The sequence below is a fragment of the Odocoileus virginianus genome, chromosome 12 (genome assembly GCF_023699985.2).
Source record: "Odocoileus virginianus isolate 20LAN1187 ecotype Illinois chromosome 12, Ovbor_1.2, whole genome shotgun sequence".
In the NCBI taxonomy this organism is placed as follows: domain Eukaryota; kingdom Metazoa; phylum Chordata; class Mammalia; order Artiodactyla; family Cervidae; genus Odocoileus; species Odocoileus virginianus.
In genome coordinates, this window is record NC_069685.1 from 12,170,373 (window position 1) to 12,186,511 (window position 16,139).

A 16,139-nucleotide genomic window follows, 5' to 3' on the forward strand; every position below is an offset into this window, starting at 1 on the left:
GATCAGAGATGCAAAGTATGTGGTCCTCTGATATTTTAGAAGGTCTCTAAGGCCAAGTTAAATTCAAGCTCACATGAAGCATGATTCAGTGCAGGGATCGGAGCTGCAAAGGTCCTTATCAGCACTCCCAAAGCATCCGCCTGTCCACTACCAAATGGAAAGCTACTTAACGCAGACTTAACATCCCTTAATCTATCTACAATTCTTTTCAGAAACTCAGAGTTCTGAAAGCCTTTCTTCTTTTTCAGAAATACGAGCGTTCCTCACCAGTTCTGCATTTCCGCTATAAACAGAATCCATGTACCACCCATATCTGAAGGATAACGCCAGACTCCTGCTCAGCTGCCCCTGTAATATGGTTTAATTATGATGACTGAACTAATAGGCTGACATCATAGACTTTTACAGGCTGACCCCATGTCATCCTGATGTATCATTTTGCACCAGTTCAGTGCTGTAAATCAATTTAAGATCTCAAGCAGGTTGAAAAGGCTGGTAATGATGCTTTCTGTGCCGTCTCTGGAGACTCACATTATACACAACTTACATTATTTATAAAGCCTCAGTGATGCCTCCATTAGCCTTGTAAGACTACACAAATGAGATCTTTTATACACACACAACTTGGCCTTGATTACGGCGGCGACTGCAGCTTAAATACACTCATCTAATTACACGCAAGTTTATTCTTTTTCCAATCTAACCAAGTTATTAAACCCAGAATTACTAGAAATCAAAATTACAAACTGCAATTTAGTCTTCAACTAATAAATGTATTTGGAAAAATGAGACACTTCCTTTGAATGCTCCACTGAGCTTAGTAGAAAACTGAATTCCAAGAGGTATAAGTCAACATGTTAAATGGCCTAAAAATTGTCACTTCTCTAAAATGCAAAGGTCATCAGCTCCTTCGGGGTATAACACCAAAGGACACTGAAAACAGGAAAAATGTATTTTGTTACACACCTATGGCTGGAGCGGTCAAAACTAAATCAAGGACAAATCCCTACCCTCAGAAGAAACCCGATCCTGCTGGAATCCTCCAGAGGCTTTGGCATCACCCACCTCTAGAAAACCATCTCCCAAGACCCTGGTTACAGTTTCCTAAAGAATTGCAATAGTGTACAAATGTACACCACCTGCACAGAAATACCAAGTAACTGCAAAAGAGAAAGATGGAGGGAGAGGGGAGCACAAACACTTAAATCAGCTACAGCATATTCAGGCCTGGCCCCTCCAACAGAGTAACACTGATGCAAAGTATTTATACCACTGGAAAACCCCGGGGCCGTGAACACTGATTCAGGCCCGGTTCTTTTTCAATCGTGGCTCCAGTACAGCTCACCTACCTCCAATAAAGCATCAGGCGGTAATTAGAAACAAGATGAAAAATCAACCCAGCGCAGAGAACAGTTTTCTCATTGTGTTCCTGAAGGTAAGCACGCTATCCACGGCAGGCCACGAGAGCGAGAAAGGTTCTGAAATCAAGGCATTCTGCGATTGAGCGGCGAGCTCCAAGTTTCAGCAGCAGGAACCACAGACCGAGAAATGAGGCAACTTCTGTGTCATTCCACCTACTCAAGAAACTTCAGCTACAACGGCCAGAGAACCTCAGGGGAAACAAACAGGCGGCCGGTTGTCACAGCCCTTAGACGACGGTGCTTTCTCGGGAGATGGTTGGGAGACGCGCCCGGATTTTCAGAAAGGGAAGTGCCTTACCGGCGATCTTGCAAGTGCATGGAAACAACGTCCGCGCCGCAAAATAAACAAAAGCCGCAGCTACTGTTGTTACAAGAACCTGCAGGCATCGGTTCCCCCGCCCTTCCCAAAGTACATTAAGAAAACGCTCTCCCTGGAAGCCTTCATATAGATGTGTGTGTGTATATATATATATATAAATCAACTAGAAAAACAAGCCCACGTCTCTTTCACCCCCACCTTCCCTTAGCAACACGAAGAAACACTTAACAAAGACCGGGCTCGGAGTAAATGAACAGTTGTTGCACCGCGAACTCACAAACACACATGCAGTGAGGCAATCGAATCCGGGAAAGGGAAAGGAATGAGACGACACTCGGGAGACTCGGCGGGGGGGATGGGGGATAGGCGGAAGAGAAAAAAAAAATTACACGCCGCCGCCGCTGCCAGACCTTTGAATAAATTAGAGGGAATTTCGGTGCGAACTTTCCTTGACCTCGACCCCCAAGAGGCTGGTGGGGGGCAGAGGAGCGAGCCCGCCCCGCACGCGGAGGGACCCAGGGCACCGGGTGTCCCCCTGGCGCGAGCCCGGCTCCGCGGAAAGAGCAGCGCCGGCGGCCGCCCTCCGACTCCCGCAGGGGTCGCCCGGGCCGGCGCGGGACACAATGGGCCCGCGGGCCGCGCCGACCGCCCAAGCCCGGCTGCAGGAAGGGAAAGGGAAACGGGCGGAGGGGGAGGGTGGCCGCGGAGGGCCGGGCGCAGGCAGGGCCGGGAGCCCGGGAGCCCAGGAGCGCGGCTTCCCCACCGCAGACCCAACAAAGACGCGGGGGGCACCGCGGCCCGAGCCCTGCCCGGCTGGTCCGGCGCCGAGGGCGGAAGGTAGCAGGTTTGCTCCTTTAGAGCGGCCGGGAGGCGCCATCATGGGCGGGGGTGGGGGGTCCCCCGATCCGCCCCACGCGGGGAAGAGACCCCCTCCCCGCCGCAGCCCGCGCCACCGGCCCCGCGCTCCGTCGCGGCCACCCGGCCCGCCCGCGCCCGCCCTAGCCCGAGGCGGCGGCGGCGGCGGCGCTGGAAAGCCCGGGGCGCCGAGGGGAGGGCGGGGACGCGGCGGAGGGGAAAGTTGGGTTCGGGTCTGTTTCGTTTTACCGGGTTGGCTGCGCGCCCATCCGCGCGGGCGCACGAGTTGGCCGGGCGAGCCGGGTCCCCCGCGGCCCCGGTCCGGGCGGCCGGGCGCTGCGCCGCGCTGCGCTCGCAGGGTGCCTCCCCGAGCGTCGGCCCGGGCTCAGCGGCTCGGCCTCTCCTTCCTCCTCCCGCCCGCCCGCTCGCTCGCTCCCGGAGCCTGGATTGATCTGGTCGCGCTGGCGTCAGGGAGTCGGAGCCGCCCAGCCTCCACTCCTCGGCTGCCAATATTCGGCGCACTCGCCCGCCCGCCCGCACGCTCGCTCACACGCGCACCCGCGCGCCGCCGCCGCCCGACCAGGGATCCTCTCCAAATTCCCGGCCCTGCCGGCGCGATCGCTGGGCCCGCGCCGCCTCCCCCGCTTCCAGCCCCACGCCCCGCTTGTTCCGAGGAGAAAACACTACTGCCCCTGCCTCTTTCCGTCCAGGGGGAACCGGCTTGTGCCTTACCTGCCGCTGAAGTTTCGCTGTCAGTGTTTATTTCCGAAATGTTCATCCACACTCCTACCGTGCCCACCGAACCGCACTGGAAACGCGAAGTGCATTTTGACAATTACCTTTCGAGGCTCGCCTTTTTAATGTCTAGTTTTCCTTGCCCCTCACTTAGTGATTTGCAAGCCCTAGAAGTTGCACGTACCCAGAACTGGATATCCTAATGACGATTGCCTGTGCTTATACCAAACCTTGAATCAATCAATACGTGTGTTTTATGCCAGTTCGGGATCTAATGATTCCAGTTGGTTACCTGGTTGCTACAGATGACAAATGCCACAATAGAACTTTACAGTTTTTCCAACCAGTTTCTAAGTCTTTCAAATGACACCAACTTCTCCAAATAAAAACGAACTAGCTCCCAGCAACCTGATCTGCATAGACATTGACAGTATCTTTTCGTGAGATTTAATTTTTCTCTTGGCCAGCTCTGTGTAAGCTGGCACGAAATCTTGGATAATTACCATAATGCTGAGTTATGTTTAGAGGGGAATAATTATTCTGAGGAATAAATTTCACATGTAGGAAAAGAGCCATTACCTCCAGTATTTTTAGAAAATTAATGGTACTCTCCAATTGTTTATGTACTTTTACATGTGCACATTCATTTAAAATTCTTATTTATTAGCTATTTTATTATTTCTGCATTCCATGTTTAATTATTCAGAGGAAATGCAACAAGTCCCCGCAAATATGTAAAACCTGTTTATACACAGATCAGAATATTTCTGCTAATTTCTTCATTAAATGATTTGAGCAGTTACAGATCAATTCTTGGGCCTCACCTTATTTTTCCTAAAATCAACATTTGACACAATTCTTCATTCTCTACTCCTTGAAACAATAGTTGGAGTGAGCCTTGTTAAATGCCACTCTGATCAGGTCATTCCTCTGTGCAAACCCTCCTTTGATAAATAGAGTATGCTATATCCATACAATGGAACCTTATTCAGTCATAAAAAGGAATGAAGCACTGACACAAGCTACATGGATGAAACTTGAAAACACTATGCTAAGTGAAAGAAGCCAGACACAAAAGACCACAGATTGTAAGCTTCCATTTATACAAAATATCCAGAACAGGCAAACCTATAGAGATGGAAGGTAGAATGATAGTTGCCTATGTTTGGAGGAATGGAAGGACTGAGGGTGTGGAGTGATAGCTAAAGTTTCTTTAAGGGGTGACAAAAATGTTCTAAAATTAGTCTGGGGCTTCCCTGGTGGTCCAATGGCTAAGATTCCATGCTCAGAAAGCAGGGGTCCAGGGTTCAAGCCCTGGTCAGGGAACTAGATCCCACATGCCTCAAATGAAGATCCTGCATACTGCAGCCGCTTCCCAGGTGGCGCTAGAGGTAAAAAATCCGCCTCTCAAGGCAGGAGACGGGTTCCATCACTGGGTTGGGAAGATCCCCTGGAGGAAGGGATGACACCCAACTCCAGCATTCTTGCCTGGAGAACCCCAGGGGCACAGGAGCCTGGCGGGCTACAGTCCACAGGGTCACAGAGTCAAACACAAGTGAAGCAACTTAGCACACATATTGCAACTAAGACCCAGTGCAGCCAAAATAAATGAATAAATAAAATGAAATTAGACTGTGATCATGATTGCTCAACTCTATATAGATATACTAAAGCTCGTTGAACAGCACCCTTTAAGTGGGCAACTTATACGACATGTCCATTTTATTTCAATAAAGCTGTTTTTAAAAAAGACAGGATTAATCCATGTTTGGATCCTGGACTCTGGGGGGAAGCTATAAAAAGACAAAGAGCTGTTAATTTTTTTAACCTATAGATGACCTTTCCCAGCAAAGCCTAGTAGCCCCAAATGATAATTACTAATACCACAGTTCAGTTCAGTTCAGTCGCTCAGTTGTGTCCAACTCTTTGCAACTCCATGGACTGCAGCACGCCAGGCCTCCCTGTCCATCACCAACTCCCAGAGTTTACCCACACTCATGTCCACACATGCTATGAAATTTGATTTTGCCCCAGGTGCCAGGTATTTCTTTCAATAGCAATAGAAAATTGAACTGTTTTTAAAAGGACCTAATTGAGACAGTTGTGAAAACTTCAATGTGGGTTGCCTTGATATCATTGCATGCTCCCAAATCCTCCCTTGACTCCCCATTTCACTCAAAAGTTCTCACAATGTGGAGAAGGCCCTTCATGAACTTTCCTTCCTGCCTCCCTTGACTGCTCCGGACCTGTTCTCCTGCTCTATCCCTTGCTCCTTCCTCGAGTCACCGTGGTCTCCTCACAAGTCGTGGAATCACCCGGGCCACACTCACACCTCAGGATGTTTGCACCAGCTGCTTTCTCCCTGGAAAGCCCTTCCCTCAGATGCCCACAGGACCCTCCCTCACCTCTCTCCAGTCTTCACTTAGACATTCCTCTTTCAATGAGGCCTACTCTGGTCCCTCTAAAATCTCACCCCACCCCCACCACATCTCCACCAGATACGTACACTTCGTATCCTCGTTCCCTGCTTGGCGTGGGCACTTCACTTATCACTGCCTAAGGACTTCCCTCACCAAAACGGCAGGATTTTGTGTCTGTTCATCACTATACCCGCTGTGCCGAGCGCAGAGCCCAGGCGGGATGCATGAGACAAGTGCTCGGGCCTGGTGCACTGGGAAGACCCAGAGGGATCGGGTGGAGAGGGAGGTGGGAGGGGGGATCGGGATGGGGAACACATGTAACTCCATGGCTGATTCATGTCAGTGTGTGACAAAACCCACTACAATATTGTAAAGTAATTAGCCTCCAACTAATAAAAATAAATGAAAAAAAAAATGACAGGACTAAAGGAACAGCATTATCTAATGGTATGTTTAGACATCCTATGATTATTAGAGTGGTAAATAATAAAATCTTATTTTTACTTCCTTTCAAACAAACAAACAAACAAGAAAAGAAGTTGTAAAGGAAGAGGGAGCCTGCCATAGCATTTGCAGCGAGAGTTTCTAAGTGCAAAGACCCTGGAGCTGAGTCTTCTTTCCCCCTTTCACGGAAGAGCCGGGATCCTCCATGCTGAGGCGGGGACAAGCTGGCAGGGGAGGGAAGGCAGCGTGTGAAGCCAGCTACACGCGGGCTGGTGACTGCAGGGCTGGAAACGCAGGGATGTTCTCTTGTCTCTGCGCCTCTTATCTTGGTGAAATAGCCACAGACCCTACTTCCTGACAATGGCGAGGGGGGAAGAGATGCTGGAGGTTTGAGAGAGAGGAGCAGACGTGAGACAGTTATCTTCTAGGGAAGAGTTTGAGAGCAAATTTACCAGGCAGCGCTATTAAGTGCTTGTTTGAGGTTAGTGGTCATGAATTTAAAGCGAGGCCAGTCAGCATGGCTGTGGCTTTTCCTCTAGCTTCGGTCGGCCTAAGCGGGCGGAGCTGGAATTTTGCAGGTAGATGTGATGGGGGGAACCAGGGTCAGGAGGCAGAGGATGTAGGCAAGGGGGAGACTCTGAAAAGCCATGATAAGGAAGGAGGTGAGGACACAGGAGAGTGTGATGATGATGGAAAGGTGAGAATTTCAAAGGAATGATGGTCTGGGGTGGGGGAGCCTAACAATTGCTAGAGCTGGGAGCCACTCCCCAAAGATGAGGAACAGTCTGAGAATGGGATGCTGGAGATGAAAATCCTGGAGCTGGGACAGTCTGGGATAATGGCAAGATTCAGCAGTATGATCAGAAAAAGTGGATGGGCTGAGCTAGGGAGTGGACCAGATCCTCGCAGAAAAGGAGGTGTCACGGGACAGAAGACAATTTCATTTTGCTATGTAAGCAGTTGGTCCATCAATCATTAATCATTTACCAAAAGGTGGGCCCTTAAAATTGGCTGCAAAATTTATATGAACGCCAACTATGAACCCAAAAGCTTATGTTAAGAGATGGTTCTACAGAAAAAAATAAATGCAATGTAGAGTCTGTGTATCAGCTTTTTAAGTGAATTGAAGTGAATGTTTCCCAGGAAGGAGCCTGCCAAGGATCACTGGTGCGGTGTTCTTCACATTAATAAAGGAAGTTCCCTTCTTTTTGTGTCTAGGCGAGATGATGGATGTTCACTAAACTTACTGCAGTCATCATTTCACGATGTATGTAATTCAAGTCATTATGCTATACACTTGAAACTTACACAGTGCTGGATATCAATCACATCTCAATAAAACTAGAAGGAAAAAGAAGCAGGAGGCAAAAATAAAGTGCTGGGGGTGGGGGTGGGGGGTGTTCCAGGGATCATGGAGTGGCGAGAATCATACATTTTGGACATCGGTATCCCTTTCTTCTCTCATCCTACACTTCCCTCCATAGAACTTTGAATTGCTTGTAGTTATGGACGTAGCATGTTGTTGAATATTCATGGGAAGACTACAGCCTTCTAAGTAATATGAGGTGGGAGCTCTATTTAGTTTGGTTTTCATTACATCCCCAAAGTTTGCATAGACCTATCACGGTAGACACTCAAATATTTGCTGAAGAAATAAATCTGTAATAGAATGACTGTGAAAATTCCAATGGGCATCTTTCTTAAAGTAGAGCATGTGCGTGCATGCATGTATGCTAAGTTGCTTCAGTCGTGTCTGGCTCTGTGCGACCTTCTGGACCGCAGCCTCCAGGCTCCTCTGTCCATGGGATTATCCAGGCAAGAATACTAGAGTGGGTTGCCATGCCCTCCTCCAGGGGATCTTCCCAACCCAGGGATCGAACAAGTTACGTGTATCCGCATTGGCAGTCAGTTTCTTTACTACTAGCACCACCTGGGAAGCCCAGAGTAGAACATACTTCACAGTAATGCTTTTTTTCTTATGATGGTTCTCACTCTCAACTCTAAATTTCAGATCCAATGATACTTCTAAGAATTTGCCAAAAGCTGTTAGCCTTAAGATCTTCAAAACAGTCTGTGCACTGTGGACATTTGATGATAAATATCCCGGGGACAGTAGAATTTTGGAAGAATTTCAACAGTTTCTGAAGTGTGTGGGGCCTTCTAGAATCCTTGCTTAGGATTATTCTCGGAGACCACGTTTCCATTTGGGTCAGGTAGTATTTGCAGCATCTAGTCATCAGCCTTTGAAGACTTTCCTCCCTTCTTCTACCACAAGGAATTTCAATATTGCTATCCCCCCAAACTCACAGTGAATATTAAAGCTACTGAATTCCTAAACTATAATAAATCGATAGGGTTCTCTTTGCTTATCTAACCTGTTGATTCAACCATTATTAACAATGGCTGATCCCTGAGTTTATGAGTTTACCACCTACCGCTCAAACTGTTGTTTCCAAATTCACCTAACAAATGTTCAGACCCCTAGGTTGTGCCAAGAATGAATGGCTCTGCACCAAACTGCTGAACTGTCACATCAGTGCCTTGCCAATTAAATCATATGGGAGAATTTCCACGGGTTCATCCCTTCCATGTGATACTCACATCCTTCTTGACACTCTCTCATATCCTTCCTTTCCCATGCCCCCAGTTGCTTTGATCTCAGGCCTAGGCCTCTAGAGTGGTCCCCTCCCCCTCCCCCATACCTCAGATGATCCTTAAAAAATTCTCCTTGCTGAAATAATCTCCCAAGGGGAGTGATTTGGGCATGTCATTCTCCTGCTCAGAAAAGTTCAGTGAGGACTTCCCTGATGGTCCAGTGGCTAAGACTCCACACTCCCAATGCAGGGGGCTCAGCTTCAATCCCTGGTCTGGGAACTGCTGCAACCAGAGTTCTAATGCCATATCTAGAAAAAAACAAAATAAAGATCCCAAATGCTGCGACAAAGGTCAAAGATTCCCTATGGAGCAACTAAGACCCGTAATAGCCAAATAAATAATTCAGTTCAGTTCAGTTCAGTTCAGTCACTCAGTCGTGTCCAACTCTTTACGACCCCATGAATCGCAGCACACCAGGTCTCCCTGTCCATCACCAGCTCCCGGAGTTTACTCAAACTCATGCCCATTGAGTTGATGATGCCATCTAGCCATCTTATGCTCTGTCGTCCCCTTCTCCTCCTTCCCCCAATCCCTCCCAGCGTCATTAGATAAATATTAAAAAAGAGAAAAGTTTAGTAGTTTAGCAGTGCTTCCAATACACTTCTAACTTCAAGGCCTGGTACCCAAGGTTCTCAAAGCATGACCCTGACTCACATTTCCTTCCTGGTCTCACTCATACTCTCAAGCAAAATGCTGGCAAATTTGCAATGGTGTTACCCCAATGCATCTAAATATTGTCCTGCATTCATACTTGATGTATGAACCCGCAGCTCCAGTTTACAAAATTTGGCCTATTCTTTATGGTCCAACATCACCTCCTAGATACTAAACAAACAAAATTCCTACTTAAAGTTGAAATGGGGCTTCCCTGGTAGCCCAGTGGCTGAGACTCTGTGCTCCCAAGGCAGGGGGCCTGGTTTCAGTCCCTGGTCAGGGAACTAGATACCACATGACACAACTAAGAGTTCGAATGCCGCAACTAAACATCCTGCATGCCACAACCGAGGCCTGGTGCAGCCAAATACATAAATAAATTAATTAACAGACAACAAAAAGGTGGGATGGGTGAGTGCACTGAGTTCAGAATTCTCATTTTAACAAATGAGGAAAGTGAAAAGTTAAATGATTTGCCCAAAGTCAAAAACCATTAAATGGCAGAATCAGGGCCAACTCCGGGTTCCCTGAGCCTGAGTTCTCTGCTGTGCCAAAGCCCCCAAGCCGAAGTCTTCTCGCTCCTTTTCATTCTTGCCATGTCCATGTATTTGTTTCATATCTATTGCATGTCAAATATCTCTCATCCTCTGACAGCTTAATTATATATCACAAGGCACCATAAGTACATTACAGGGATAGGTGAATAACACTAACCTTCACTCGCACCCCCCACCCACGCCCATCCTCACAAAACTACTTTTTCCTTCACACTATTTTGCACAGATCTCACTGAAAAGTCTCATCTGAGTGCTGTTCTGTAATGAACTCATCATAGCTAGAGTTTATTGAGTGTTTGCCTGACACAATGCTAAACACTTGAGAGGGATCGTCTCCTGATAGTCTCACAACCTCCCTATGAAACAGGTGCCCTTACCCTCATCTGCTGGTAATAACAGTGCCTATCCAGTAGCGTTAGTGGGGAATAATAATCATGCTAATAATAGCTAACACTTATTTAGTGTTTGCTGTTTGTCAGGCATTGCTTTGAACACCTTACATATATATTATTAACTCCTTTATCTTTCAAAACAACCCCATGATATAGCTATTACATTATCTCCGTTTTATAGACAAGCATGAAGCATCAGACTGTTAAGTGGGTTGCCAAGGTCACAGAGCAAGTATGCTGATGCTTCTACAGTGCTTATCACGGTGTCTGGTACACTGGAGGTGTTCAACGATGGTAGCCAATATTCTTTTCACTCAACGTTCATGGTGCTGTGTTGAGAATACAATTTCTGCATCCAAAGCCTTTTAAAGACTGACCAATCCACTAACTATCTTGTTGGAATGAGTCTACCTAAAATACTTGACTGTGGATGCAGAAATTGTATTCTCAACACAGCAGCACTCTGAAGCTCTTCTAAGGCTCACACCACCAGCACCACTGCCACCATGATCTGTGCATACTTCTCATCAGCACATGGTGTCTTATGGTCTGTTTTCAAGAATGACTGGGGGAAAAAAAATGACTGGGGAAAAAAATGACTGGGAAATGCCTTTCTTTTGTTTTTAATCTTAGAAAATTGTCAGTGCAACAAAATGGAATTTCTGTTAGTGATGAAGAAGAGGAGGATGAATGCAGTGATGTGCTCCAAATAGCTCATTCTGGCTTGTGAGAGCTAATGGTTAGATTTTCAGGTGTTTGTTTGTTTGTTTGTTTTTAACAAGGTGGTTGTTAAACACATCGGTAGCCTGAAGTATGTCACAATGGGAGCGTTTACACCACAAAAACAGACAAACACCCCAAAATGAAGACTTTCTTTCTTTTGTTGTTGTTAGACAACATTCAGCATCCTGCTGAATACTGGATAGGTAGCTAGAAGTCCCTGCTACAGAAGTCTTCTTATCTTCCACACTCTGCGTGCATGCTAAGTCACCTCAGTCGTGTCTGGCTCTTCGTGACCCTGTGGACTGTAGTCCGCCAAGCTCCTCTGTCCTTGGGATTCTCCAGGTGAGAATACTGGAGTGGGTTGCCATGCCCTCCTCCAGGGGATGGTCCCAACCCAGGGATTCAACTCACGTCTCTTATTCTACCTGCACTGGTACTTCTAGCGCCACCTGGGAAGCCCTTCCGTCTTTGCCATTTATCTCTGACCATGATGGTTGAGGCTTGTGAGCACTTCACCAGATAATCTTTTGAAGTACTTGGTATATTAACAACACCCCTCTTTTTATTGCGTAAAGATGTTAGGTGTATCCGTTTAGATTAGGTTTTATTATTTTCTTAGAGATTGTAAATGTTTTTCTTTGGTATTAAGCTAAGGATACATAAAACACTTGTAAGTTTCTGTCCTGGAACTTGAAAAGTTTTATGTAAAAATATTCTGTTCTGGTAAGACTCACGAATGTGCAGAAACAGCCCCTGTATGTTGTGTTTAGACAACTGTCATATCAAGTTGTCGCAAAGACAGACCAGATTTTCTGAGTTAAGGTATAACTCTACTGAGGTGTAAAAATTTCTTAAAATAATTTCTTCTTTCAAAATGCATTCCTGGAAAAAGAGTATGGGGGAACATTTTCTTCTCCTGATTACAAGGAGGAACTGATGGGGTTTCACTCTTAAAAGAGGAGACTCCTTAGGTAAGTCTTGTTTTTGCTTTCCTTTTGAACACAACCAGGCCCTTGAGAACACAGCATTGATAGACACAAAGAATGCCTTCCCTTTGGTTTGGAGAGAGAACATAAAGAATGATTTCAGGAGCTGAGCCAGAAATTGAAAAGTAAATCTCAAGGGCTGGTGAACATGACCTCACCTATGGGGTTTCACCTCAAAAATACAATTTAGGGCATTTCAAAATGAGCAACAGAAACAAAGTCACATAGAAATTAGAGTTGCCAGTTGTACTTTTAGATTTTTCTTTATCTTTCTCTTATGATAAACTAATAAGACTGACAGAGAAGCTTTTGAAGTTTTCCATTAAACTTGTCTTTAACTTTTTATTTCTTTGGCTGATATCTTTTAAAACTTGGTTTTCATTTATTTAAAAAAATTTTAGCTTTTTTTAAAAAACTTTTTATTTTGTGTTGGGGTAGAGCCAGTTAACGATGTTGTGATAGTTTTAGCTGAACGGTGAAGGGACTTAAGGACTGGGATTTTTAGTATTATTTTGTCACCCTTCAGGGCTTTCCCAGTGCCTCAGCGGTAAAGAATTTTCCTGCAAATAGTGAGAGTTTTACTTCTTCCTTTCCAATGTGATTTCCTTTTACTTCTTTTTCTTGTCTGGTTGCCATACTAGGGCTTCCAAAGCTATATTGAATAACAGTGATGAGGGTGGGCACCCTTGTCTTATTCGTGATCTTAGAGGGCATGCCTTTATTTTCTCACCACTGAGAATAATTTTGCTATGGGTTTGTTGTACATGGCCTTTATTATGTTAAGGTAGATTCTTTCTATGCCTATTTTTTGAAAAGTTTTATCATAAATGGGTGCTGAATTTTGTTGAAAGCTTCTTCTGCATTTATTGAGATTATCATAAAGTTTTTATCTTTCAATTTGTTAATATGGTGTATCACACTGATTGATTTGCATATATTGAAGAATCCTTGTATCCCTGGGATAAACCCAACTTCATCTTTTTAATGTGTTGTTGAATTCTGTTTGCTAGAATTTAGTTGAGGATTTTTGCATTTATGTTCATCAGTGATCTTGCTTGTAGTTTTCTTTTTGTGTGTGATGTTTTTGTCTGGTTTTGGTATCAGGGTCATGGTGGCCTCGTAGAATGAGTTTGGAAGTATTCCTTCTGTTGCAAGTTTGGAAGAATTTCAGAAGGATAGGCATTAGCTAGCCTCTAAATGTTTGATAGAATTCATTTGTGAAGCCATCTGGCCTACCCGGGGAATCAAAAGTGGGCAAAAGACCTAAACAGACATTTCTCCAAAGAAGACATACAGATGACTAATCAACACATGAAAAGATGCTCAGCTAATCAACACATGAAAGGATGCTCAGCATCACTCATTATTAGAGAAATGCAAATCAAAACTACAAGGAGAGACCACCTCACACTGATCAAAATGGCCATCATCAAAAAATCCACAAACAACAAGTGCTAGACAGGGTGTGGAGAAAAGGGAACAATTTCCCACAGCTGGTGAACATGTAAATTGATACAGCCACTATGGAAGACAGGATGGAGATTCCTTTAAAAACTAGAAATAAAACTACCATACAACCCAGCAATACCACTTCTAGGCATATTAACAAAATAGAAAAAGATGCCTGTACCCAGTGTTCATTGCAGCACTATTTACAATAGCTAGGACATGGAAGCAACCTAGATGTCCATTGACAGATGAACGGATAAAGAAGTTGTGGGGCATATATACAATGGAATATTACTCAGCCGTAAAAAGGATCACATTTGAGCCTGCTCTAACGAGATGGATGAAACTAGAGCCTATTATACAGAGTGAAGTAAGTCAGAAAGAGAAAAACAGATATCATATATTAACGCATATATATGGAATCTAGAAAGATGGTACTGATGAATCCGTTTGCAGGGCAGCAATGGAGACACAGACATAGAGAACAGACGTGTGGACACGATGGGGGAGAGGAAGGAGAGGGTGAGACAAATGGAAAGAGTAGCAAGGAAGTGTATACACTACCATACGTAAAATAGAAAGCCAGTGGAAATTTGTTGTATCTCAGGGAAGTCAAACTGGGGCTCTGTAACAAGCTAGAGGGGTGGGAAAGGATGGGAGGTGGGAGGGAGGTTCAAGAGGGAGGGGACATGCGTATACCTATGTCTGATTCATGTTGATGGATGGCAGCAATCTAACCAATATCGTAGAGCAATTCAGTTTAGTTCAGTTGCTCACTCGTGTCCAACTCTTTGCGACCCCATGGACTGCAGCACGCCAGGCCTCCCTGTCCATCGCCAACTCCTGGAGTCTACTCAAACTCATGTCCATTGAGTCGGTGATGCCATCCAACCATCTTATCCTCTGTCATCCCCTTCTCCTCCTGCCCTCAATCTTTCCCAGCATCAGGGTATCATCAAATGAGTCAGTCTTTGCATCAGGTGGCCAAAGTATTGGAGTGTCAGCTTCAGCATCAGTCCTTCCAATGAATATTCAGGACTGATTTCCTTTAGGATGGACTGGTTGGACCTTCTTGCAGTCCAAGGGACTCTCAAGAGTCTTCTCCAACACCACAGTTCAAAAGCATCAATTCTTCAGTGCTCAGCTTTCTTCATAGTCCAACTCTCACATCCATACATGACTATCCTTCAATTAAAAATAATTTTAAAAAAGAGAGAGGGAAAAAAGAAAGTTCTTGCAATGCAGAAGACACAGGAAACATAGCTTTGATCCCTGGGTCGGGAAGTTCCCTTGGAGAAGGACTTGGCAACCTGCTCCAGTGTTCTTGCCTGGAGAATCCCATGGACAGAGGAGCCTGGTGGGCTACAGTCCATGGGGTCACAGAGTCGAACATGACTGAAACAACTGAGCGCGGCATGGCACAGGGCATCACCTTTAAAGTCCGTTGTGTAAATATAGTCAAGCTTTTTCTTTTATAAGAGATTTTTCTTTTAAAAAATCTTGCTTTTTATAATTTATTCTAGCTAATGTTTTCTGACTATAGCCATTGTGATGAGGAAACTTATTTGAAAATTAAAACAATGATCAGCAATAACTGATCTATAAGGCTTGGATATCCAACTAAATCAATCACATTTAAGCCACTGTCTTCTCAAGAATTTTTGGAGGATAGTTGATAAATAACACTTCCTTTGTCTCCTGAGTATGGGGAAAAATAATAACCAAACCCAAAAGTCAGGGACATGGAACTCAAAACACAATCTTCATTATCTATAAAGTAGCTTGGAATATTTAGCCATAGATCTGTAGCCAAATTGGCTTGCTCATACTTTGCCTCCAAACTAGGCAGTCTCAGGCATTAGTATTGTGGGTTGCAATTTATCTGTACAGCTGGATCAAAAGGGTTACTCTGTCACCAAGAATACCCTTCTTCTGGTTCCCTAAAGGATTCTTCCACTCTGCATCAGCACATATCCTGAGTTATCTCATCTTTCAAAAGAAAGGCTAATGTTGCACTTTTCCACTTGAGACAAGGTGATCAGGATTTTTTTTTTTTTTCCAGTTAACTCAGGGATACTCCACTCTGCCTATATAAAACTCCCTAAAGTTTGCATTTTGTTGTTAAGGAACTCAAACTCCATTTTGTCCATTTCAAAGTTTGATTCCCTGAAGTCATAATTGTTCAATTGAAATGCTTTGTGTAAAAGCAAAGTAGAGAAAATAAGTGGGACAAAGATAGCAGGTCCTTGCAAGAGACACAGAACAGTATTAATAGAGTCAGCAAGTGTCTATTGAGTGGCCACTGTGTTCTAGGCATTGTTTAAGGCCTCGGGGTTACTACAGTGAACTAAAAGCTTTTCCTTTCCGTTGGTGTGTATTTTAATTGGGGAGACAGACAATGAACACAAGGTGAGAGAAGATGTGATCATTTAAGGCAGGGGGACAAACAGGACGTGGTGATAAACAGTGACTTTAGGGAATGGGCAGGGTTCTGTTTTAGGTAGGGCAGCCAGAGATGGCCCCTCTAAG

The 16,139-nt window shown here is 45.1% G+C and overlaps 1 protein-coding gene across 4 annotated transcripts in view; it reads right to left on the reverse strand.

Moving 5' to 3' along the window:
- Window positions 1-3,454, reverse strand: part of SMAD1 (SMAD family member 1) — an 83,836-nt gene extending 80,382 nt beyond the window's left edge. Inside the window, exon 1 of one of the 4 annotated variants that reach the window (XM_070474802.1) lies at window positions 3,328-3,454. The gene's annotated coding sequence lies outside the window, so the exon portion shown is untranslated. Of the gene's footprint in view, window positions 1-1,349; window positions 1,711-2,844; window positions 3,115-3,327 lie in introns of those variants that run through there. The other 3 variants (XM_070474803.1, XM_070474801.1, XM_020910706.2) reach the window with 3 other exon arrangements.
- Window positions 3,455-16,139: the final 12,685 nt, after the last annotated feature.